The 26,958-nt window shown below is 42.5% G+C and overlaps 1 protein-coding gene across 1 annotated transcript in view; it reads left to right on the top strand.

Moving 5' to 3' along the window:
• Nucleotides 1-6,869, top strand: part of LOC126533728 (beta-1,4-glucuronyltransferase 1-like) — a 350,896-nt gene extending 344,027 nt beyond the window's left edge. The window contains exon 8 of the mRNA XM_050180918.3: nt 1,037-6,869. The gene's annotated coding sequence lies outside the window, so the exon portion shown is untranslated. The remainder of the gene's footprint in view (nt 1-1,036) is intronic.
• The last annotated feature ends 20,089 nt before the right edge of the window (nt 6,870-26,958 follow it).

Raw genomic sequence — 26,958 nt, 5'->3', positions numbered from 1 at the left:
TAAACGGGATCACTTCACCGTAGTCGCCGTCTTGTTTTCAAATGCCAAGCCCGATAGATCATTCATATACCAATCAACAGGCCGTTGTTGTTGTTGTCGCTGCTGTTTGTAAATCTTCGGGTTTCATTGTCTCGATTTTATACTTTGTGCGTCGAAAGGCGCTTTTCATGTCACCGTTCTCTTTTGAAATGTCACAAACCCACTGTGGCGAATTCGCTATGTGTCGGCGGGTGGAGGGAGAATTGCGCCACGACTGAATTCTGCGTAAGCGAGGTGGGCGTAGTTGTCCTATCTTGGAGAGCCGGCCATCGCGTTTTATGATCTTGTACGCTGTGAGTCAAAAGAGCAAGCACTGATATGATGTACTGCGCGAGTGAAAATGTGTTGCGACGGCGACTTTAAAAGCACTGCCAATGCTTCGGTTCTTTGGAGCAAAGCTCAGGCCTCCTGTAGATAAAAAGCCTTGGAACCGTGACCACAAAGGGCTTGTATCCTGTGAAGCGTGCTCTACCGCATTATGAGCAATATTGAGGTGAAGCCCCATTTGAGCGAGTAATTACATATGTATTAAAGAAAAGGTGTTCTTTTTCCCTGGTCAGATTAGCAAGACGATGAGGAGATTGTTGCCGTAAACACAATTATTTGTTTATTGTAAGAGGCCAAGGTTCAAATGGAGTTTATTATAAAAGGTCGGATGAAGTCGAAAATATTGGAATTTAGTTGACGTTGTAAATGGTAAGGGATTCCGAGAAGACTATGGAAGAGAGAGAGAGTAAGTAACGGACTTCGAATTAAAAATAAATTTACCGTGCACGCCATCAACGTCAATTTAGACCGTCGTTTACACTTTCGGCATGTGGTGTTTTGTTATGCGCGCTGTTGCTTTAATGCAACCTTCGTGTGCGCCCTTTGTGGTGCAACATATAAAACTTGACGTGCCTTCTTTCTATCGCTCATGTTTTAGATGCGCGATGTCTGAAAGCTAATGACTAAGTACGCGTGTCTAATGCCGATTTTGATGACTCTTTCATTGCAGGCTTTTTCCTCAAGGAGGCTCAAAGAGGTGCCGCCAATGGACCAGCCGCAAATGGAACTGGAGGGAAAAAGGAAAGATATCTGGAAGTCTCAAGGAAAGGCAGAAGTTACAGCTCCCTGAGTGCTACTTGGCGGATGTTGCTGCATTGGGAAATCCGAAGCCTTGAATACCTAAGTCTTCGCTGATGGAAACACAGCTATCAAGTCGTTTGTTATGCACAACTTGCCGCCGTTCCGGCTTGCGTTAACTGTAACGCTGTTTCTCTCGCCCCTCCCCCCACCCCCTATACGCTCGGTGCGCAATCTCGGCGGCTAAGTGGGGAGGCATCGTTGCAACGATCCGACAATCGATGATCCCAGTGCTTCCACGATGGTACGCTGTCTTCTTCTACTCGGAGGGAAAATGGAACTCAAGTGCTTTGATGTGTGCCGCTGCCTCGTCGTGTATCTTGCAGCTTTCTGGGTGTTTTCGCGAACGCTGTGGTGTTTTGACTTTCTTCTGCTAGTTGCGTCGCGAAGCCATATCCGAAAGCGGCATGTACCTTAGTAGACAGCGCTCATGCTGACGGCGCTCACGCAGACGGTGCTTTTGCAGATGACGCTCTTACAGACAACCTTCTTGTAGACGAAGTTGTTGTAGATGAAGCTTCTGCAAACGAGATAGCTCATGTTGATAAAGATACTGCATACAGCAGTCTTGCAGAAGACGCTGCTGCAGGCGCCACGCCTGAAGATGATGCTCTAGCACACAAGTACTCTTGCTCCTATTGTTGCGTGTTCTGCCGCCAGCTGTTGGAGCTGCGCTACAGCAGATGACAGGGAGGAGACTGTGGTTCGACCAGACGACACTTCGATAGAAACTACTGGACACGCCCTAGCTGTGGTTGTTTTTTGTGATGTTGTAGGTGCTGTCCGCCAATTGCTTCGTGTGACGCAGTATGTTACCACCTCGACAAGTGACTTTGAAGACATTGAGCTCTTGTCTTGGACATCGCTTCGGTGGGATACCAAGATTCTGAGGCGCTGTTCCCGTGCCGTACTCTCTTGCTGTTTCTGTCGTTTATTTTGTTCAGTACAGATGAGTATTTCAGTACAGAAGACTAGTAGTTGTTGTTCAGCCGTCAGCGAATCGAAGCTCAAGCACGAGGCAACCAGCGCCTAAGCGTAGCTTCCTTTGACAATTTACTGAAGCATATTTTGTGATGCCTCGACAAAAAAAAGAAAGCAGCCAAATCTATGTTGGGTTTTGTCCGAAGATACTTCGAACTGTTAAACGGAAATAGTGTGCTTATTGGGTCTTTATGTTTTTTCTTCGCAGGGATTTATTCCGCACTATATCATTAGATAAACGCTCTCTCCATAAATTGACAATGTACTACGGTTGCTACTTTAACTTGGAGTTGTGAGGACGCGTTCCAGCGGCTGGTGAAGTCATGCAAAGAGCACGAATGGGAATACAGTGTTGTCTTTGTTGGATGAGCTGAGAAAAATTTGCTCGATGTTCATTCGATCTTTGACCTCAGAAAATCGATGCATAGGTATGCAGTTTTCTTTTGCGATTTGTGGTAGGCAAAGAGAGCGAGCTGAATGGTATCGCGGCGCAAATTTGCATCGTTTATGGCACTCACAAAATGTAAACTGTCATCTTAATAATAAGATGTCGTGTCTTGTCGAAGGGTGCCATAACTTCATTTTGTTTCTAGTTAACCTAGTCCAGCTTGTACCAAAGGCTCAAGGTGTTGCGCATGACGCATAAAAATTGCTCGTTTTGTCGTGCCTTGCTCATTCAGCCCTATAGAGCAAAGGTCACCGGCTGTTTTTATTTCTAGAGATAAGTCAGGCCCGAACATTATGTAATGTGCTTCGGGTAGGCCGAACCACTTGTTGCCTGAGAGATGTTTAGTTGGTTTTTGTTATTTCGCGTTGCTGCATTTTATTTTGCTTAGCTGCACCTAATAATGATAGCCGAATTTGCTGTGCCAATCGCCCCTGCCTCAGGGACTTCCTCGTTGTTCATTACTAATGATATTCCTCGTTACGGTTTCTCAAGAACGGCTCCAACAATTACCTTACTACAACCTTTGTTTTGGAGAATGGCTTAGGTAATTAGCAAAAGTAAGCACAGAGACATGCTATAAATGTGCTTAATTCGTTTTCAAAACAGAACTATGGGATCCTTGAACCTCTCTATTTTCTTGTCACCTAAAGCCTGTCACTGTCAGCCATCTTGTCAGCCTTCGCTTTCTCTTTATTTTTCTGCTTTGTAGATGGTAGTTGCTTGTACATAGGCTTCTTGAGATATGTGCCTCAACGTTCTCAGTGTTCGAAATTTTGTGAAGGACAGCTTTGTCTGCAAAGAGCCGCCAGAGGGCAGCTCGCATGCCGACGTACCCCGGTATCACTGTTCATCTTGTAACAGCTCCTGTCCTTTGTGTGCGCACTGAATGTTGCGTAAATGAGCGAACCCTGTTCTAATGACTGCTTAGGGTAAGTCCATCCCTCGATTCTTGTCAAATTTCCCACAGTGGTGGTACTTTGTGGCGCGTTTCCTATTTCCCCGTAGCATTCGTGCAGAGCTCTTGCTTCTTTCGTCTGGTACATTTCAAAAGTCCGTATCCTCTGCAACGGTGCAGAAGAAATAAAATGGTAAATTTTCGTTAAACTGGCACAGTGGTGCCATCTGTCAGTCTCAAGGCGAAACATGGCAGGTGCTGTGTTTCGCTGCATGTGGCACAGGTGTCACTTCGTCTTTGTTACTCTAGAAAATCCACATTTTTCGTCTGGTCGCATCACCGCAGACGACGCGGACTTCTGGTGTATCCTAAATGTATGCATCTTAGCAGACGACGCTGACTTCGGAATGATCTTGGAAGTACCAGACGAGCGCTGCACCCAAGCATGATTTAGAACAAAATGTACGATGAAATGCCATCACTGTGTGAAATTAGGGCATGCGTGGCCCAGTGATTTCACCATGGGAGGTCCTCATACCTGGCGCCGCCATTAGTGCTACATGCCCTCTATGTCCTATGATGCCGAGGTTTTTTTTTTTCAAATTAGACAGAACGACGAAGCATGTCATAACGGTGATGGGGATTGTGCCCTGTGTCAAATCGGTGCTGCCTAAGAAGCAGGTTTGGGATACCTTCTGATGAAAGAAAATTCAATCGCCGTACACTGAACCACGAAATTTTCAAGTCCGCTGCGCGGTAGCTCATTTAGACTTAGTCTCCGTAAGAGGAAGCTTCAGCTTGGGCCTAACTCCGACGCGACCTATTCATATGCACGTAAAACGCAACAACGGTTTTCTGAAGTAGCCCCTGGACCGATTTTAATGAAATTTGTTGCATTTGAGAGATAACGTTAAATTCTAGTGACTGTAGCGGAATTTCTATTTAGGACCTCAATTTCGTTACAGGAATTTCAAAAAATACGGAAGTTCAAAAATATAGAAGCACCAAGTTTGCAAATAATGCTCTGTCAAGAGCAGATATCGCGATTCTGTAAATGACATCTATTACATCATTAAAAGCGGACAAATTCGATATGCCAATTCATATCTTGCATGAACTCGTTACGTTGTGTAGAAGGGTTCTGCAAATGTTGCATTTCCATATTACCAAATTTTTGGAGAATCATGTATGACATATCAATTTTCTGCGCTTTAGTTGTAGTATTAGATACAGTTCACAGAATTGTGATATTGGTTTTCATTGCTGAGTGAGAGTTGCAAACTTCATAGTTTCGTTTTCAGAAAATTTTTTACTGCCAATTTCTTCTAAAAAATTCACGATATAAATCCGAAATTGGAAATCAGCAGTCACTACATTTTAATATTTTCTTTTAAATGCAACAAACTTTGTCAAATTTGGCGCAGTGGTTGCCGAGAAAAATGAATTCTGCTTTTACATATATTTAAATAGGAGCACCCGAGCTAAAACTTCCTCTTACGTTTAAGAGGAACGTTTAGCTTGTATCTTTCCCACTCAAATGCATGTGACACACAAATTACACTTTGCTGTAGTCAACCGCTGAGCCTATATGAATTTTTTAACTTATTTATTCATGGTAAATGCCGGTAGGGAACGGGAAGAAACAAATTTTTGAGTCTTAATACTCGTCATGTAGTCCTGGCAGCACTCGCACCCAATCCGCAATCCTTCGAAAACAGTCTGCGAAATCTGTCTAATTAAAGCACAACGTCAGTTCATAGTTGTGACGTAAACGGCATACCACATAGTACCATCTAGTATGGCACGCTAGTCAGAGGACACTACGGGGTCTCCGCTCTTTGCTTTGGCGGAGGGAACGACTGGTCCGCTCCCTGAACTTCCGTGTCATCGTCATAATTGATGAGTCACATTTGTCCTCCCAAGCTCTGTATAATGTACTGTCTTTGTGACTCTATGATCTCCGCTGTGGCGTTTTATTGTCCTTCGAGTGCATGATGTGCACAAGAAAGTGTAGTAATTATGGGAGTGCAGTTCGACAAAAAAAAAAAAAAATACGGCAGAGCATTTTTCAGAATTTGGCTGAAATTTAGGTCGTCGTGGGCCGGTCGTCTTGTCGCGAAAGCATTATTTCTTTTCTGTCTCCCCTACAGAACTTCGCACGTTAAAGAAGGACGCCAAACTGAGCGCAGAAATATTGCTATCTGAATGACAGAACATCTCTGTCGTAACCATAGGACGGCAGATCTCGGCGAATAAGATTTGGTCGCTATAGGACAGCGTCCTGAAAACAGCTGTAGGTCCCTAAATACAACCATTTCGGTCGTTACGATAAAAAATATTGTTTTTCTACTTGGAGTCAGTGTACGTGTATAACGGAACGTGGATATTGTTGTTCGCTATTGCGTTCAGTGCAATATATAAGGAAGAAAGCGGTTCAATCTCAAGCGTTACTTGCGGCAGTTTCTGCTACGACTGTTTCAGATTTTAGACAGTACGGGATGCGAGACAAAATTGGAATTATTACTGACTGATCTTTACAACATTGGTGGACATAACAATTGATGCGATAAATCCAAATACGCTCATTACTTAACAAGCTTTTCCTAATTATTTTCATTATTAAATGAAACTTTAATAGTAGTCAAAGTGTAATAATTTGCCAAATGTGCTGTGCTTCACACCAGGTTTTGAGAAATAGGTGCTCAAAATCTAGCCACTGCATCACAGGTCGCGTTAAATATGTAAGCGTAGTGTAGGAAGAAGCAATACAAGAAACTGTCAACTAGAACAGGTATACGTTTGAAGCAGCTTATAAATTTGCATCTGTCGAAAGTAATGCTAAGGAGAAAGTTAAGGAAAAAAATTGCGCATAATGTACTGTGCGAGCTAAATTTTCCAGTTACGCGTCTTCTAAATGCGTTTATGAAAAAGTTAGCGAACGCTCGGAAACAAGTTGACGACCCTCAGGAAAATTCTCAAGTCGACCGCTAGTAAAAAGCTTCGTCAGCAGAAATGATAATTTTGTCTCGAATCTTTTGTTTTTGCTAATCTAAGACAGTCAATGCCGAATGCAGACGACATAAGCGGGGCAAACGTTTGGACAGCGTTGTTCAGTTGTAAAGCCAATGTATCCCGACGTTGACCTTACGTTGGTGCCGCTCCCGGAGCCGGTAGGGTGTCTCTAGTGCTGTGTGACGACCGTTAAACGATTTAGGGAAAATTAAGGTCGTCGAGAAGGGAGTTTCGATGTTTCGTGTCGTTCGCCTGTACGCAGAGGTTTGAATGGTCTAGAGAATGAAGTCATATCGCTGTTTGTACAGTCTGCTCTAAGTGCGTGTAACTAAATAAACAGAGTATTAAATGTTTGTCTTTCGATCGCTCCGTCTCTCTTGATCGCTTTATTCCTGCGTGAAACATCTAGAAGGTCAAGGTACAGTGACACGTCTGCAGTGCGAAGCCTTATTCAGGTGAGTTCGAGTATTAGGTGATGTGAAGGGCTGTCTGTTCTTACGGGGAACACCTCATTCTTATACTAGCACTTATTCCAGAGCGGTTTCATTGTGAGCACAGCAGAATAATTTATATAACTTTTTCAAATATCTCCTTACATCGACTACCCTGCCACTTGCCCTTGCCAAGTAGACTCAATGTCAAAGAAATGCATTGTGTATACTTATCATTCGTAAGATCGAATACTCCGTGCTTTATGTAAGGTATTGGAGGTTCATTCATTTCGTTATTGTCACACGATAAAAAAACTACCTTTTTGTACATTTTAATCCTAGAAGTCAAACAGCAGTAAAGCAACAAGTTTCCGTTTTTTGTTCAGAAGACAATGACTCCAGCCAGCCAGTCAATATATATATATATATATATATATATATGTATATATATATATATATATATATATATATATGACATAACTTTAAGCGCCTCGATAACGTGTAGGACAGTGGGACACTTGCATAAGCAACAGGAATACTTTTTCTAACTTTATAGAATACTAGCGACATTCCGCTCAACGTGTGCTAATATTGCCAACAGAGTGATAAATAGACAAAAATGAGCAAAAGAAAGTGTTATTAAGAGGAAGCTTTAGCTCGGGCCCAACTCCGACGCGGCCTATTCAAATACATGTAAAACGCAAAAACGCTTTTTCTGAGAAACCCCCTGGACCGATTTTAACGAAATTTGTTGCATTGGAGAGAGAAAGTTAAATTCTAGTGACTGTTTGAAGCGGAATTTTTATTTAACGCCTGAATTTCGTTTGAAAAATTTGCAATACTCGAAAGCTTGAGAAAAATAGAAGTACGAAGTTTACAAATTAATAGCTCTGCATCAAGAAGAGGTATCGCTGCTCTGTAAACGGCATTCAATAGGTTATTCAAGCGCACAGATTCTACATGTGAATTTATATTTTACGTTCATTTCTTACGTTGTGCACGTGGGTATTGCAATAGCTGTATTTCCATATTATTAATTTTTTTCAGATTCATATGCAAGATATCAATTTTGTCTGCTCTAAAAGTACTATCCGATGCAATTAACATAATTTTGTTATCATTTTTATTGCTGAGTTACAGAATTGTAAACTTGATAGTTTTGTTTAATGAAAATTTGCGACCTAGCCAATCTTTAATAAAACATTTACGACGTAAATCGTAAATTCGAAACCAACAGTCACTAGATCTAAGTTTTTTTTGTAAATGCAGCAAACCTTGTCAAATTTGGTGCAGGGGTTGCCGAGAAAAATGAATTCTCCCTTTACATGTATTTAGACTGGAGCACCCGAGCTGAAGCTTAGATTAGAGATTACGTTGTCCTGTCACAGCGAAACAATTTTACATCGTAAACATTAGTTAACATCTTTGGAAGGCAAAGCACTCCTGATATATAGTGGTTGTTTCAATAACGTAACTGTCATTAGGCGAACGGCTATGAAGAGATTATGGGCTGTAATGTTTATGTTTATAAGTGAGGCATATCCTCCACCTAAGAATAATGTACTTGATGAATACGCTCATTTCGCAAATTGGGTTTTCTGAGAAGAAAACTCAAGGCTGTAGCCCAATGAAATTTCAGGAAAGGCAGACCCCCTTCTCTGGAAAACGCTGCGCAGTCACATACAACACTATCACACCTAAAACAAGTGTTGTCGCTTACTTAAGCGATAAGCACGCTGATTTAACGAATTGGTTTTCGTGAGAAAAAAATTTAAGGCTATAGCCCACTCTAGTTTCACGGAAGGCAGATCCACTCACTTCTCCAATATGTCAGGCGTAACGTTTGGAGAGGAAGAGGGCGGTGTTGACCATAGGGCAAACGGGGATGGACGATATTCTAGTTCGCGTTAATAGAAAAGAAAAGGAAGCTGGGCAGGCCATGCGATGTGTAGGACAGATAACCGGTGGAAGATTAGAGTTACGGAATGGGTGCCAGGGCAATTAAAGTGCACTCTAGGAATGCACAAAACTAGTGGGGTGATGAAATTTGCAGGCACGAGTTGGAATCGGCTAACGCAAGGCCAGTGTGATTGGAGAACGCAGGAAGAGGCTTTTAAAAAAAATTGTGGGGTTTTATGTGCCAAAACCACTTTCTGATTATGAGGCACGCCGTATTGGAGAACTCCGGAAATTTCGACCGCCTGGGGTTCTTTAACGTGCACCTAAATCTAAGTACACGGGTGTTTTCGCATTTCCCCGCCATCGATATGCTGCCGCCGTGGCCGGGATTCGATCCCGCGACCTCGTGCACAGCAGCCCAACACCATAGCCACTGAGCAACCACTGCGGGTACCGGAACAGGCGTCTTTCCTGCAGTGGACACAAGAATAGGTTTGTGATGAACCTCTTTCGATGGAAAAGAATATGACTAATTATTCAAGTCGGGCTCATTCTGAGGCCTGCCTTAACGGCGAATAATAATCTGGACCACTTGAGGTTCTGTAACATGGCTGTGTGGAAATTAACAGAGCAAATCACACTGCGACCTATCACGTATCAAACTGCGTCACGGATGACTAGACTAATATATTTGAAGCGTATATTACGATTTGACGGGCACTTGGCAACATAGTTCGTCGGAAGACTGAACGGGGAGAAAGTAGGGCGGGTAAAACGGCCTATGTGGCCAAGCTACTGATCCACGAATACAGGTAGGTGGCTATGTCGTTCCGGTAGCCTAGTGGTTAAGGTGTTCAGCTCCTAACTTCCAAGTCGATGGTTCGAAACACGGTAACTGCGTCGCTAAAGAAAAGGTGCCGTGCGCGAACCGTGGTCCGAACTGTCGCTGAAGGGCTGAGCTAGGCGCCGGTAAGACCGCACTCGATGCTAATGGGTGTTAGATCCGACGTGGATTAAGGGCGGTACAAATGCCGGTGTCGGCTGTAGGCTTACCCTTTTTTCATTTATCCTGCGATAATTATTTAAACTTATTCATTTATTTCTCGCGTAAATACAAGTTAATGCGGGCGTGGGAACTGCTATATGTGACGAACGAGCGCTTTAAAGAGAATTTGTTACACCTGCCTAAATAATTATTTTCATGGGCTTAGGTTTACCGTTTTTTCATTTTTCGGAGAAAATTATTCTGAGCTCATTCGTTGATTGGGCGCGTTAATACGTGTCTGCGCGTGCGTGGGAATTGATATATGTGACGAACCAGCGCTTTAAAGAGAATTTATTAGACCTGCCTGAATAATTATTTTCATGGGCTATAGGCTTACCGTTTTTTCATTTTTCCGGGAAAATTATTCTGGGCTAATTCGTTGATTGGGCGCGTTAATACTCGTCTGCGCGTGCGTGGGAATTGATATATGTGACGAACCAGCGCTTTAAGGAGAATTTATTCGACCTGCCTGAATAATTATTTTCATGGGCTATAGGCTTACCGTTTTTTTTCATTTTTCCGGGAAAATTATTCTGGGCTAATTCGTTTATTGGGCGCGTTAATACGCGTCTGCGCGTGCGTGGGAACTGATATATGTGACGAACCAGCGCTTTAAAGAGAATTTATTAAACCTGCCTGAATAATTATTTTCATGGGCTATAGGCTTACCGTTTTTTCATTTTCCCGGAAAGATTATTCTGGGCTAATTCGTTGCTTTGGCGCGTTAATACGCGTCTGCGCGTGCGTGAGAATTGATATATGTGACGAACCAGCGCTTTAAAGAGAATTTATTAAACCTGCCTGAATAATTATTTTCATGGGCTATAGGCTTACCGTTTTTTCATTTTCCCGGAAAGATTATTCTGGGCTAATTCGTTGATTTGGCGCGTTAATACGCGTCTGCGCGTGCGTGGGAATTGATATATGTGACGAACCAGCGCTTGAAAGAGAATTTATTAAACCTGCCTGAATAATTATTTTCATGGGCTATAGGCTTACCGTTTTTTCATTTTCCCGGAAAGATTATTCTGGGCTAATTCGTTGATTTGGCGCGTTAATACGCGTCTGCGCGTGCGTGGGAATTGATATATGTGACGAACCAGCGCTTTAAAGAGAATTTATTAAACCTGCCTGAATAATTATTTTCATGGGCTATAGGCTTACCGTTTTTTCATTTTCCCGGAAAGATTATTCTGGGCTAATTCGTTGATTTGGCGCGTTAATACGCGTCTGCGCGTGCGTGGGAATTGATATATGTGACGAACCAGCGCTTTAAAGAGAATTTATTAAACCTGCATGAATAATTATTTTCATGGGCTATAGGCTTACCATTTTTTCATTTTTCCGGGAAAATTATTCTGGGCTAATTCGTTGAATTGGCGCGTTAATACTCGTCTACGCGTACGTGGCAATTGATATATGTGACGAACCAGCGCTTTAAGGAGAATTTATTAAACCTGCCAGAATAATTATTTTCATGGGCAATAGGCTTGGCGTTTTTTCATTTTTCCGGGAAAATTATTCTGGGCTAATTCGTTGATTGGGCGCGTTAATACGCGTCTGCGCGTGCGTGGGAACTGATATATGTGGCGAACCAGCGCTTTAAGGAGAATTTATTAAACCTGCCTGAATAATTATTTTCATGGGCTATAGGCTTACCATTTTTTCATTTTTCCGGGAAAATTATTCTGGGCTAATTCGTTGATTGGGCGCGTTAATACGCGTCTGAGCGTGCGTGGGAACTGATATTTGTGACGAACCAGCGCTTTAAGGAGAATTTATTCGACCTGCCTGAATAATTATTTTCATGGGCAATAGGCTTACCGTTTTTTCATTTTTCCGGGAAAATTATTCTGGGCTAATTCGTTGATTGGGCGCGTTAATACGGGTCTGCGCGTGCGTGGGAACTGATATATGTGACGAACCAGCGCTTTAAGGAGAATTTATTCAACCTGCCTGAATAATTATTTTCGTGGGCTATACTTACCGTTTTTTCATTTTTCCGGGAAAATTATTTTGGGCTAATTCGTTGATTGGGCGCGTTAATACTCGTCTGCGCGTGCGTGGGAACTGATATATGTGGCGAACCAGCGCTTTAAGGAGAATTTATTCGACCTGCCTGAATAATTATTTTCGTGGGCTATAGGCTTACCGTTTTTTCATTTTTCCGGGAAAATTATTCTGGGCTAATTCGTTGATTGGGCGCGTTAATACGCGTCTGCGCGTGCGTGGGAACTGATATATGTGACGAACCAGCGCTTTAAGGAGAATTTATTCGACCTGCCTGAATAATTATTTTCGTGGGCTATAGGCTTACCGTTTTTTCATTTTTCCGGGAAAATTATTCTGGGCTAATTCGTTGATTGGGCGCGTTAATACGCGTCTGCGCGTGCGTGGGAACTGATATATGTGGCGAACCAGCGCTTTAAGGAGAACTTATTCGACCTGCCTGAATAATTATTTTCATGGGCTATAGGCTTACCGTTTTTTCATTTTTCCGGGAAAATTATTCTGGGCTAATTCGTTGATTGGGCGCGTTAATACGCGTCTGCGCGTGCGTGGGAACTGATATATGTGGCGAACCAGCGCTTTAAGGAGAATTTATTCGACCTGCCTGAATAATTATTTTCATGGGCTATAGGCTTACCGTTTTTTCATTTTTCCGGGAAAATTATTTTGGGCTAATTCGTTGATTGGGCGCGTTAATACTCGTCTGCGCGTGCGTGGGAATTGATATATGTGACGAACCAGCGCTTTAAGGAGAATTTATTCGACCTGCCTGAATAATTATTTTCGTGGGCTATAGGCTTACCGTTTTTTCATTTTTCCGGGAGAATTATTCTGGGCTAATTCGTTGATTGGACGCGTTAATACTCGTCTGCGCGTGCGTGGGAATTGATATATGTGGCGAACCAGCGCTTTAAGGAGAAATAATTCGACCTGCCTGAATAATTATTTTCATGGGCTATAGGCTTACCGTTTTTTCATTTTTCCGGGAAAATTATTCTGGGCTAATTCGTTGATTGGGCGCGTTAATACGCGTCTGCGCGTGCGTGGGAACTGATATATGTGACGAACCAGCGCTTTAAGGAGAATTTATTCAACCTGCATGAATAATTATTTTCGTGGGCTATAGGCTTGCCGTTTTTTCATTTTTCCGGGAAAATTATTTTGGGCTAATTCGTTGATTGGGCGCGTTAATACTCGTCTGCGCGTGCGTGGGAATTGATATATGTGACGAACCAGCGCTTTAAGGAAAATTTATTCGACCTGCCTGAATAATTATTTTCATAGGCTTACCGTTTTTTCATTTTTCCGGGAAAATTATTTTGGGCTAATTCGTTGATTGGGCGCGTTAATACTCGTCTGCGCGTGCGTGGGAACTGATATATGTGACGAACCAGCGCTTTAAGGAGAATTTATTCGACCTGCCTGAATAATTATTTTCGTGGGCTATAGGCTTACCGTTTTTTCATTTTTCCGGGAAAATTATTCTGGGCTAATTCGTTGATTGGGCGCGTTAATACTCGTCTGCGCGTGCGTGGGAACTGATATATGTGACGAACCAGCGCTTTAAGGAGAATTTATTCGACCTGCCTGAATAATTATTTTCGTGGGCTATAGGCTTACCGTTTTTTCATTTTTCCGGGAAAATTATTTTGGGCTAATTCGTTGATTGGGCGCGTTAATACTCGTCTGCGCGTGCGTGGGAATTGATATATGTGACGAACCAGCGCTTTAAGGAGAATTTATTCGACCTGCCTGAATAATTATTTTCGTGGGCTATAGGCTTACCGTTTTTTCATTTTTCCGGGAAAATTATTCTGGGCTAATTCGTTGATTGGGCGCGTTAATACGCGTCTGCGCGTGCGTGGGAACTGATATATGTGACGAACCAGCGCTTTAAGGAGAATTTATTCGACCTGCCTGAATAATTATTTTCATGGGCTATAGGCTTACCGTTTTTTCATTTTTCCGGGAAAATTATTTTGGGCTATTTCGTTGATTGGGCGCGTTAATACGCGTCTGCGCGTGCGTGGGAACTGATATATGTGACGAACCAGCGCTATAAAGAGAATTTATTAAACCTGCCTGAATAATTATTTTCATGGGCTATAGGCTTACCGTTTTTTCATTTTCCCGGAAAGATTATTCTGGGCTAATTCGTTGCTTTGGCGCGTTAATACGCGTCTGCGCGTGCGTGGGAACTGATATATGTGACGAACCAGCGCTTTAAGGAGAATTTATTCGACCTGCCTGAATAATTATTTTCATGGGCTATAGGCTTACCGTTTTTTCATTTTTCCGGGAAAATTATTCTGGGCTAATTCGTTGATTGGGCGCGTTAATACGCGTCTGCGCGTGCGTGGGAACTGATATATGTGACGAACCAGCGCTATAAAGAGAATTTATTAAACCTGCCTGAATAATTATTTTCATGGGCTATAGGCTTACCGTTTTTTCATTTTCCCGGAAAGATTATTCTGGGCTAATTCGTTGCTTTGGCGCGTTAATACGCGTCTGCGCGTGCGTGGGAATTGATATATGTGACGAACCAGCGCTTTAAAGAGAATTTATTAAACCTGCCTGAATAATTATTTTCATGGGCTATAGGCTTACCGTTTTTTCATTTTCCCGGAAAGATTATTCTGGGCTAATTCGTTGATTTGGCGCGTTAATACGCGTCTGCGCGTGCGTGGGAATTGATATATGTGACGAACCAGCGCTTTAAAGAGAATTTATTAAACCTGCATGAATAATTATTTTCATGGGCTATAGGCTTACCATTTTTTCATTTTTCCGGGAAAATTATTCTGGGCTAATTCGTTGATTGGGCGCGTTAATACGCGTCTGCGCGTGCGTGGGAACTGATATATGTGACGAACCAGCGCTTTAAGGAGAATTTATTCGACCTGCCTGAATAATTATTTTCATGGGCAATAGGCTTACCGTTTTTTCAATTTTCCGGGAAAATTATTCTGGGCTAATTCGTTGATTGGGCGCGTTATTACGGGTCTGCGCGTGCGTGGGAACTGATATATGTGACGAACCAGCGCTTTAAGGAGAATTTATTCAACCTGCCTGAATAATTATTTTCGTGGGCTATAGGCTTACCGTTTTTTCATTTTTCCGGGAAAATTATTTTGGGCTAATTCGTTGATTGGGCGCGTTAATACTCGTCTGCGCGTGCGTGGGAACTGATATATGTGGCGAACCAGCGCTTTAAGGAGAATTTATTCGACCTCCCTGAATAATTATTTTCGTGGGCTATAGGCTTACCGTTTTTTCATTTTCCCGGGAAAATTATTTTGGGCTAATTCGTTGATTGGGCGCGTTAATACTCGTCTGCGCGTGCGTGGGAATTGATATATGTGACGAACCAGCGCTTTAAGGAGAATTTATTCGACCTGCCTGAATAATTATTTTCGTGGGCTATAGGCTTACCGTTTTTTCATTTTTCCGGGAGAATTATTCTGGGCTAATTTGTTGATTGGGCACGTTAATACTCGTCTGCGCGGGCGTGGGAATTGATATATGTGACGAACCAGCGCTTTAAGGAGAATTTATTCGACCTGCCTTAATAATTATTTTCGTGGGCTATAGGCTTACCGTTTTTTCATTTTTCCGGGAAAATTATTCTGGGCTAATTCGTTGATTGGGCGCGTTAATACGTGTCTGCGCATGCGTGGGAACTGATATATGTGGCGAACCAGCGCTTTAAGGAGAATTTATTCGACCTGTCTGAATAATTATTTTCATGGGCTATAGGCTTACCGTTTTTTCATTTTTCCGGGAAAATTATTCTGGGCTAATTCGTTGATTGGGCGCGTTAATACGCGTCTGCGCGTGCGTGGGAACTGATATATGTGACGAACCAGCGCTTTAAGGAGAATTTATTCGACCTGCCTGAATAATTATTTTCGTGGGCTATAGGCTTACCGTTTTTTCATTTTTCCGGGAAAATTATTTTGGGCTAATTCGTTGATTGGGCGCGTTAATACTCGTCTGCGCGTGCGTGGGAACTGATATATGTGGCGAACCAGCGCTTTAAGGAGAATTTATTCAACCTGCCTGAATAATTATTTTCGTGGGCTATAGGCTTACCGTTTTTTCATGTTTCCGGGAAAATTATTTTGGGCTAATTCGTTGATTGGGCGCGTTAATACTCGTCTGCGCGGGCGTGGGAATTGATATATGTGACGAACCAGCGCTTTAAGGAGAATTTATTCGACCTGCCTGAATAATTATTTTCGTGGGCTATAGGCTTACCGTTTTTTCATTTTTCCGGGAAAATTATTCTGGGCTAATTCGTGGATTGGGCGCGTTAATACGCGTCTGCGCGTGCGTGGGAACTGATATATGTGACGAACCAGCGCTTTAAGGAGAATTTATTCGACCTGCCTGAATAATTATTTTCGTGGGCTATAGGCTTACCGTTTTTTCATTTTTCCGGGAAAATTATTTTGGGCTAATTCGTTGATTGGGCGCGTTAATACTCGTCTGCGCGTGCGTGGGAACTGATATATGTGACGAACCAGCGCTTTAAGGAGAACTTATTCGACCTGCCTGAATAATTATTTTCGTGGGCTATAGGCTTACCGTTTTTTCATTTTTCCGGGAAAATTATTCTGGGCTAATTCGTTGATTGGGCGCGTTAATACGCGTCTGCGCGTGCGTGGGAACTGATATATGTGACGAACCAGCGCTTTAAGGAGAATTTATTCGACCTGCCTGAATAATTATTTTCGTGGGCTATAGGCTTACCGTTTTTTCATTTTTCCGGGAAAATTATTCTGGGCTAATTCGTTGATTGGGCGCGTTAATACGCGTCTGCGAGTGCGTGGGAACTGATATATGTGGCGAACCAGCGCTTTAAGGAGAATTTATTCGACCTGCCTGAATAATTATTTTCATGGGCTATAGGCTTACCGTTTTTTCATTTTTCCGGGAAAATTATTCTGGGCTAATTCGTTGATTGGGCGCGTTAATACTCGTCTGCGCGTGCGTGGGAACTGATATATGTGGCGAACCAGCGCTTTAAGGAGAATTTATTCGACCTGCCTGAATAATTATTTTCGTGGGCTATATAGGCTTACCGTTTTTTCATTTTTCCGGGAAAATTATTCTGGGCTAATTCGTTGATTGGGCGCGTTAATACGCGTCTGCGCGTGCGTGGGAACTGATATATGTGGCGAACCAGCGCTTTAAGGAGAATTTATTCGACCTGCCTGAATAATTATTTTCATGGGCTATAGGCTTACCGTTTTTTCATTTTTCCGGGAAAATTATTTTGGGCTAATTCGTTGATTGGGCGCGTTAATACTCGTCTGCGCGTGCGTGGGAATTGATATATGTGACGAACCAGCGCTTTAAGGAGAATTTATTCGACCTGCCTGAATAATTATTTTCGTGGGCTATAGGCTTACCGTTTTTTCATTTTTCCGGGAAAATTATTTTGGGCTAATTCGTTGATTGGGCGCGTTAATACTCGTCTGCGCGTGCGTGGGAATTGATATATGTGACGAACCAGCGCTTTAAGGAGAATTTATTCGACCTGCCTGAATAATTATTTTCATAGGCTTACCGTTTTTTCATTTTTCCGGGAAAATTATTTTGGGCTAATTCGTTGATTGGGCGCGTTAATACTCGTCTGCGCGTGCGTGGGAACTGATATATGTGACGAACCAGCGCTTTAAGGAGAATTTATTCGACCTGCCTGAATAATTATTTTCGTGGGCTATAGGTTTACCGTTTTTTCATTTTTCCGGGAAAATTATTCTGGGCTAATTCGTTGATTGGGCGCGTTAATACTCGTCTGCGCGTGCGTGGGAACTGATATATGTGACGAACCAGCGCTTTAAGGAGAATTTATTCGACCTGCCTGAATAATTATTTTCGTGGGCTATAGGCTTACCGTTTTTTCATTTTTCTGGGAAAATTATTCTGGGCTAATTCGTTGATTGGGCGCGTTAATACGCGTCTGCGCGTGCGTGGGAACTGATATATGTGGCGAACCAGCGCTTTAAGGAGAATTTATTCGACCTGCCTGAATAATTATTTTCATGGGCTATAGGCTTACCGTTTTTTCATTTTTCCGGGAAAATTATTCTGGGCTAATTCGTTGATTGGGCGCGTTAATACGCGTCTGGGCGTGCGTGGGAACTGATATATGTGACGAACCAGCGCTTTAAGGAGAATTTATTCGACCTGCCTGAATAATTATTTTCATGGGGTATAGGCTTACCGTTTTTTCATTTTTCCGGGAAAATTATTTTGGGCTAATTCGTTGATTGGGCGCGTTAATACTCGTCTGCGCGTGCGTGGGAATTGATATATGTGACGAACCAGCGCTTTAAGGAGAATTTATTCGACCTGCCTGAATAATTATTTTCGTGGGCTTAGGCTTACCATTTTTTCATTTTTCCGGGAAAATTATTTTGGGCTAATTCGTTGATTGGGCGCGTTAATACTCGTCTGCGCGTGCGTGGGAATTGATATATGTGACGAACCAGCGCTTTAAGGAGAATTTATTCGACCTGCCTGAATAATTATTTTCATAGGCTTACCGTTTTTTCATTTTTCCGGGAAAATTATTTTGGGCTGATTCGTTGATTGGGCGCGTTAATACTCGTCTGCGCGAGCGTGGGAACTGATATATGTGACGAACCAGCGCTTTAAGGAGAATTTATTCGACCTGCCTGAATAATTATTTTCGTGGGCTATAGGCTTACCGTTTTTTCATTTTTCCGGGAAAATTATTCTGGACTAATTCGTTGATTGGGCGCGTTAATACTCGTCTGCGCGTGTGTGGGAACTGATATATGTGGCGAACCAGCGCTTTAAGGAGAATTTATTCGACCTGCCTGAATAATTATTTTCGTGGGCTATAGGCTTGCTGTTTTTTCATTTTTCCAGGAAAATTATTCTGGGCTAATTCGTTGATTGGGCGCGTTAATACGCGTCTGCGCCTGCGTGGGAACTGATATATGTGACGAACCAGCGCTTTAAGGAGAATTTATTCGACCTGCCTGAATAATTATTTTCGTGGGCTATAGGCTTACCGTTTTTTCATTTTTCCGGGAAAATTATTCTGGGCTAATTCGTTGATTGGGCGCGTTAATACTCGTCTGCGCGTGCGTGGGAACTGATATATGTGGCGAACCAGCGCTTTAAGGAGAATTTATTCGACCTGCCTGAATAATTATTTTCGTGGGCTATAGGCTTACCGTTTTTTCATTTTTCCGGGAAAATTATTCTGGGCTAATTCGTTGATTGGGCGCGTTAATACTCGTCTGCGCGTGCGTGGGAACTGATATATGTGGCGAACCAGCGCTTTAAGGAGAATTTATTCGACCTGCCTGAATAATTATTTTCGTGGGTTATAGGCTTACCATTTTTTCATTTTTCCGGGAAAATTATTTTGGGCTAATTCGTTGATTGGGCGCGTTAATACTCGTCTGCGCGTGCGTGGGAATTGATATATGTGACGAACCAGCGCTTTAAGGAGAATTTATTCGACCTGCCTGAATAATTATTTTCGTGGGCTATAGGCTTACCGTTTTTTCATTTTTCCGGGAAAATTATTCTGGGCTAATTCGTTGATTGGGCGCGTTAATACTCGTCTGCGCGTGCTTGGGAACTGATATATGTGGCGAACCAGCGCTTTAAGGAGAATTTATTCGACCTGCCTGAATAATTATTTTCGTGGGCTATAGGCTTACCATTTTTTCATTTTTCCGGGAAAATTATTTTGGGCTAATTCGTTGATTGGGCGCGTTAATACTCGTCTGCGCGTGCGTGGGAACTGATATATGTGACGAACCAGCGCTTTAAGGAGAATTTATTCGACCTGCCTGAATAATTATTTCCATGGGCTATAGGCTTACCGTTTTTTCATTTTTCCGGGAAAATTATTTTGGGCTAATTCGTTGATTGGGCGCGTTAATACTCGTCTGCGCGTGCGTGGGAACTGATATATGTGGCGAACCAGCGCTTTAAGGAGAATTTATTCGACCTGCCTGAATAATTATTTTCATGGGCTATAGGCTTACCGTTTTTTCATTTTTCCGGGAAAATTATTCTGGGCTAATTCGTTGATTGGGCGCGTTAATACTCGTCTGCGCGTGCGTGGGAATTGATATATGTGACGAACCAGCGCTTTCAGGAGAATTTATTCGACCTGCCTGAATAATTATTTTCGTGGGTTATAGGCTTACCATTTTTTCATTTTTCCGGGAAAATTATTCTGGGCTAATTCGTTGATTGGGCGCGTTAATACTCGTCTGCGCGTGCGTGGGAACTGATATATGTGGCGAACCAGCGCTTTAAGGAGAATTTATTCGACCTGCCTGAATAATTATTTTCGTGGGCTATAGGCTTACCATTTTTTCATTTTTCCGGGAAAATTATTTTGGGCTAATTCGTTGATTGGGCGCGTTATTACTCGTCTGCGCGTGCGTGGGAATTGATATATGTGACGAACCAGCGCTTTCAGGAGAATTTATTCGACCTGCCTGAATAATTATTTTCGTGGGTTATAGGCTTACCATTTTTTCATTTTTCCGGGAAAATTATTTTGGGCTAATTCGTTGATTGGGCGCGTTAATACTCGTCTGCGCGTGCGTGGGAATTGATATATGTGACGAACCAGCGCTTTAAGGAGAATTTATTCGACCTGCCTGAATAATTATTTTCGTGGGCTATAGGCTTACCGTTTTTTCATTTTTCCGGGAAAATTATTCTGGGCTAATTCGTTGATTGGGCGCGTTAATACTCGTCTGCGCGTGCTTGGGAACTGATATATGTGGCGAACCAGCGCTTTAAGGAGAATTTATTCGACCTGCCTGAATAATTATTTTCGTGGGCTATAGGCTTACCATTTTTTCATTTTTCCGGGAAAATTATTTTGGGCTAATTCGTTGATTGGGCGCGTTAATACTCGTCTGCGCGTGCGTGGGAACTGATATATGTGACGAACCAGCGCTTTAAGGAGAATTTATTCGACCTGCCTGAATAATTATTTCCATGGGCTATAGGCTTACCGTTTTTTCATTTTTCCGGGAAAATTATTTTGGGCTAATTCGTTGATTGGGCGCGTTAATACTCGTCTGCGCGTGCGTGGGAACTGATATATGTGGCGAACCAGCGCTTTAAGGAGAATTTATTCGACCTGCCTGAATAATTATTTTCATGGGCTATAGGCTTACCGTTTTTTCATTTTTCCGGGAAAATTATTCTGGGCTAATTCGTTGATTGGGCGCGTTAATACTCGTCTGCGCGTGCGTGGGAATTGATATATGTGACGAACCAGCGCTTTCAGGAGAATTTATTCGACCTGCCTGAATAATTATTTTCGTGGGTTATAGGCTTACCATTTTTTCATTTTTCCGGGAAAATTATTCTGGGCTAATTCGTTGATTGGGCGCGTTAATACTCGTCTGCGCGTGCGTGGGAACTGATATATGTGGCGAACCAGCGCTTTAAGGAGAATTTATTCGACCTGCCTGAATAATTATTTTCGTGGGCTATAGGCTTACCATTTTTTCATTTTTCCGGGAAAATTATTTTGGGCTAATTCGTTGATTGGGCGCGTTATTACTCGTCTGCGCGTGCGTGGGAATTGATATATGTGACGAACCAGCGCTTTAAGGAGAATTTATTCGACCTGCCTGAATAATTATTTTCGTGGGCTATAGGCTTACCGTTTTTTCATTTTTCCGGGAAAATTATTCTGGGCTAATTCGTTGATTGGGCGCGTTAATACTCGTCTGCGCGTGCGTGGGAACTGATATATGTGGCGAACCAGCGCTTTAAGGAGAATTTATTCGACCTGCCTGAATAATTATTTTCGTGGGCTATAGGCTTACCATTTTTTCATTTTTCCGGAAAAATTATTTTGGGCTAATTCGTTGATTGGGCGCGTTAATACTCGTCTGCGCGAGCGTGGGAACTGATATATGTGACGAACCAGCGCATTAAGGAGAATTTATTCGACCTGCCTGAATAATTATTTTCATGGGCTATAGGCTTACCGTTTTTTCATTTTTCCGGGAAAATTATTTTGGGCTAATTCGTTGATTGGGCGCGTTAATACTCGTCTGCGCGTGCGTGGGAACTGATATATGTGGCGAACCAGCGCTTTAAGGAGAATTTATTCGACCTGCCTGAATAATTATTTTCATGGGCTATAGGCTTACGGTTTTTTCATTTTTCCGGGAAAATTATTCTGGGCTAATTCTTTGATTGGGCGCGTTAATACGAGTCTGCGCGTGCGTGGGAATTGATATATGTGACGAACCAGCGCTTTAAGGAGAATTTATTCGACCTGCCTGAATAAATATTTTCATGGGCTAAGGGCTTACCGTTTTTTCATTTTTCCGGGAAAATTATTCTGGGCTAATTCATTGATTGGGCGCGTTAATACTCGTCTGCGCGTGCGTGGGAACTGATATATGTGGCGAACCAGCGCTTTAAGGAGAATTTATTCGACCTGCCTGAATAATTATTTTCATGGGCGAACCGTTTTTTCATTTTTCCGGGAAAATTATTCTGGGCTGATTCGTTGATTGGGCGCGTTGATACTCGTCTGCGCGTGCGTGGGAATTGATATATGTGACGAACCAGCGCTTTAAGGAGAATTTATTCGACCTGCCTGAATAATTATTTTCGTGGGCTATAGGCTTACCGTTTTTTCATTTTTCCGGGAAAATTATTCTGGGCTAATTCGTTGATTGGGCGCGTTAATACTCGTCTGCGCGTGCGTGGGAACTGATATATGTGGCGAACCAGCGCTTTAAGGAGAATTTATTCGACCTGCCTGAATAATTATTTTCGTGGGCTATAGGCTTACCATTTTTTCATTTTTCCGGGAAAATTATTTTGGGCTAATTCGTTGATTGGGCGCGTTAATACTCGTCTGCGCGTGCGTGGGAACTGATATATGTGACGAACCAGCGCTTTAAGGAGAATTTATTCGACCTGCCTGAATAATTATTTTCATGGGCTATAGGCTTACCGTTTTTTCATTTTTCCGGGAAAATTATTTTGGGCTAATTGGTTGATTGGGCGCGTTAATACTCGTCTGCGCGTGCGTGGGAACTGATATATGTGGCGAACCAGCGCTTTAAGGAGAATTTATTCGACCTGCCTGAATAATTATTTTCATGGGCTATAGGCTTACCGTTTTTTCATTTTTCCGGGAAAATTATTCTGGGCTAATTCGTTTATTGGGCGCGTTAATACTCGTCTGCGCGTGCGTGGGAACTGATATATGTGGCGAACCAGCGCTTTAAGGAGAATTTATTCGACCTGCCTGAATAATTATTTTCGTGGGCTATAGGCTTACCATTTTTTCATTTTTCCGGGAAAATTATTTTGGGCTAATTCGTTGATTGGGCGCGTTAATACTCGTCTGCGCGTGCGTCGGAATTGATATATGTGACGAACCAGCGCTTTAAGGAGAATTTATTCGACCTGCCTGAATAATTATTTTCGTGGGCTATAGGCTTACCGTTTTTTCATTTTTCCGGGAAAATTATTCTGGGCTAATTCGTTGATTGGGCGCGTTAATACTCGTCTGCGCGTGCGTGGGAACTGATATATGTGGCGAACCAGCGCTTTAAGGAGAATTTATTCGACCTGCCTGAATAATTATTTTCGTGGGCTATAGGCTTACCATTTTTTCATTTTTCCGGGAAAATTATTTTGGGCTAATTCGTTCATTGGGCGCGTTAATACTCGTCTGCGCGTGCGTGGGAACTGATATATGTGACGAACCAGCGCTTTAAGGAGAATTTATTCGACCTGCCTGAATAATTATTTTCATGGGCTGTAGGCTTACCGTTTTTTCATTTTTCCGGGAAAATTATTTTGGGCTAATTCGTTGATTGGGCGGGATAATACTCGTCTGCGCGTGCCTGGGAATTGATATATGTGACGAACCAGCGCTTTAAGGAGAATTTATTCGACCTGCCTGAATAAATATTTTCATGGGCTATAGGCTTACCGTTTTTTCATTTTTCCGGGAAAATTATTTTGGGCTTATTCGTTGATTGGGTGCGTTAATACTCGTCTGCGCGTGCGTGGGAACTGATATATGTGGCGAACCAGCGCTTTAAGGAGAATTTATTCGACCTGCCTGAATAATTATTTTCATGGGCTATAGGCTTACCGTTTTTTTCATTTTTCCGGGAAAATTATTCTGGGCTAATTCGTTGATTGGGCGCGATAATACTCGTCTGCGCGTGCGTGGGAATTGATATATGTGACGAACCAGCGCTTTAAGGAGAATTTATTCGACCTGCCTGAATAAATATTTTCATGGGCTATAGGCTTACCGTTTTTTCATTTTTCCGGGAAAATTATTTTGGGCTAATTCGTTGATTGGGCGCGTTAATACTCGTCTGCGCGTGCGTGGGAACTGATATATGTGGCGAACCAGCGCTTTAAGGAGAATTTATTCGACCTGCCTGAATAATTATTTTCGTGGGCTATAGGCTTACCATTTTTTCATTTTTCCGGGAAAATTATTTTGGGCTAATTCGTTGATTTGGCGCGTTAATACTCGTCTGCGCGTGCGTGGGAACTCATATTTGTGGCGAACCAGCGCTTTAAGGAGAATTTATTCGACCTGCCTGAATAATTATTTTCATGGGCTATATAGGCTTACCGTTTTTTCATTTTTCCGGGAAAATTATTCTGGGCTAATTCGTTGATTGGGCGCGTTAATACTCGTCTGCGCGTGCGTGGGAATTGATATATGTGACGAACCAGCGCTTTAAGGAAAATTTATTCGACCTGCCTGAATAATTATTTTCATAGGCTTACCGTTTTTTCATTTTTCCGGGAAAATTATTTTGGGCTAATTCGTTGATTGGGTGCGTTAATACTCGTCTGCGCGTGCGTGGGAACTGATATATGTGACGAACCAGCGCTTTAAGGAGAATTTATTCGACCTGCCTGAATAATTATTTTCGTGGGCTATAGGCTTACCGTTTTTTCATTTTTCCGGGAAAATTATTCTGGGCTAATTCGTTGATTGGGCGCGTTAATACTCGTCTGCGCGTGCGTGGGAACTGATATATGTGGCGAACCAGCGCTTTAAGGAGAATTTATTCGACCTGCCTGAATAATTATTTTCGTGGGCTATAGGCTTACCGTTTTTTCATTTTTCCGGGAAATTTATTCTGGGCTATTTCGTTGATTGGGCGCGTTAATACGCGTCTGCGCGTGCGTGGGAACTGATATATGTGACGAACCAGCGCTTTAAGGAGAATTTATTCGACCTGCCTGAATAATTATTTTCGTGGGCTATAGGCTTACCGTTTTTTCATTTTTCCGGGAAAATTATTCTGGGCTAATTCGTTGATTGGGCGCGTTAATACTCGTCTGCGCGTGCGTGGGAACTGATATATGTGGCGAACCAGCGCTTTAAGGAGAATTTATTCGACCTGCCTGAATAATTATTTTCGTGGGCTATAGGCTTACCGTTTTTTCATTTTTCCGGGAAAATTATTCTGGGCTAATTCGTTGATTGGGCGCGATAATACTCGTCTGCGCGTGCGTGGGAATTGATATATGTGACGAACCAGCGCTTTAAGGAGAATTTATTCGACCTGCCTGAATAAATATTTTCATGGGCTATAGGCTTACCGTTTTTTCATTTTTCCGGGAAAATTATTCTGGGCTAATTCGTTGATTGGGCGCGTTAATACTCGTCTGCGCGTGCGTGGGAACTGATATATGTGGCGAACCAGCGCTTTAAGGAGAATTTATTCGACCTGCCTGAATAATTATTTTCGTGGGCTATAGGCTTACCGTTTTTTCATTTTTCCGGGAAATTTATTCTGGGCTATTTCGTTGATTGGGCGCGTTAATACGCGTCTGCGCGTGCGTGGGAACTGATATATGTGACGAACCAGCGCTTTAAGGAGAATTTATTCGACCTGCCTGAATAATTATTTTCGTGGGCTATAGGCTTACCGTTTTTTCATTTTTCCGGGAAAATTATTCTGGGCTAATTCGTTGATTGGGCGCGTTAATACTCGTCTGCGCGTGCGTGGGAACTGATATATGTGGCGAACCAGCGCTTTAAGGAGAATTTATTCGACCTGCCTGAATAATTATTTTCGTGGGCTATAGGCTTACCGTTTTTTCATTTTTTCCGGGAAAATTATTCTGGGCTAATTCGTTGATTGGGCGCGTTAATACTCGTCTGCGCGTGCGTGGGAACTGATATATGTGGCGAACCAGCGCTTTAAGGAGAATTTATTCGACCTGCCTGAATAATTATTTTCGTGGGCTATAGGCTTACCGTTTTTTTCATTTTTCCGGGAAAATTATTCTGGGCTAATTCGTTGATTGGGCGCGTTAATACTCGTCTGCGCGTGCGTGGGAACTGATATATGTGGCGAACCAGCGCTTTAAGGAGAATTTATTCGACCTGCCTGAATAATTATTTTCGTGGGCTATAGACTTACCGTTTTTTCATTTTTCCGGGAAAATTATTCTGGGCTAATTCGTTGATTGGGCGCGTTAATACGCGTCTGCGCGTGCGTGGGAACTGATATATGTGACGAACCAGCGCTTTAAGGAGAATTTATTCGACCTGCCTGAATAATTATTTTCGTGGGCTATAGGCTTACCGTTTTTTCATTTTTCCGGGAAAATTATTCTGGGCTAATTCGTTGATTGGGCGCGTTAATACTCGTCTGCGCGTGCGTGGGAATTGATATATGTGACGAACCAGCGCTTTAAGGAGAATTTATTCGACCTGCCTGAATAATTATTTTCGTGGGCTATAGGCTTACCGTTTTTTCATTTTTCCGGGAAAATTATTTTGGGCTAATTCGTTGATTGGGCGCGTTAATACTCGTCTGCGCGTGCGTGGGAATTGATATATGTGACGAACCAGCGCTTTAAGGAGAATTTATTCGACCTGCCTGAATAATTATTTTCGTGGGCTATAGGCTTACCGTTTTTTCATTTTTCCGGGAAAATTATTCTGGGCTAATTCGTTGATTGGGCGCGTTAATACTCGTCCGCGCGTGCGTGGGAATTGATATATGTGACGAACCAGCGCTTT

Source organism: Dermacentor andersoni, chromosome 7 (assembly GCF_023375885.2).
Source record: "Dermacentor andersoni chromosome 7, qqDerAnde1_hic_scaffold, whole genome shotgun sequence".
Lineage (NCBI taxonomy): Eukaryota > Metazoa > Arthropoda > Arachnida > Ixodida > Ixodidae > Dermacentor > Dermacentor andersoni.
The sequence above is the reverse complement of the archived record's forward strand: the minus strand, read 5'-3'. Positions and strand labels throughout refer to the sequence as shown.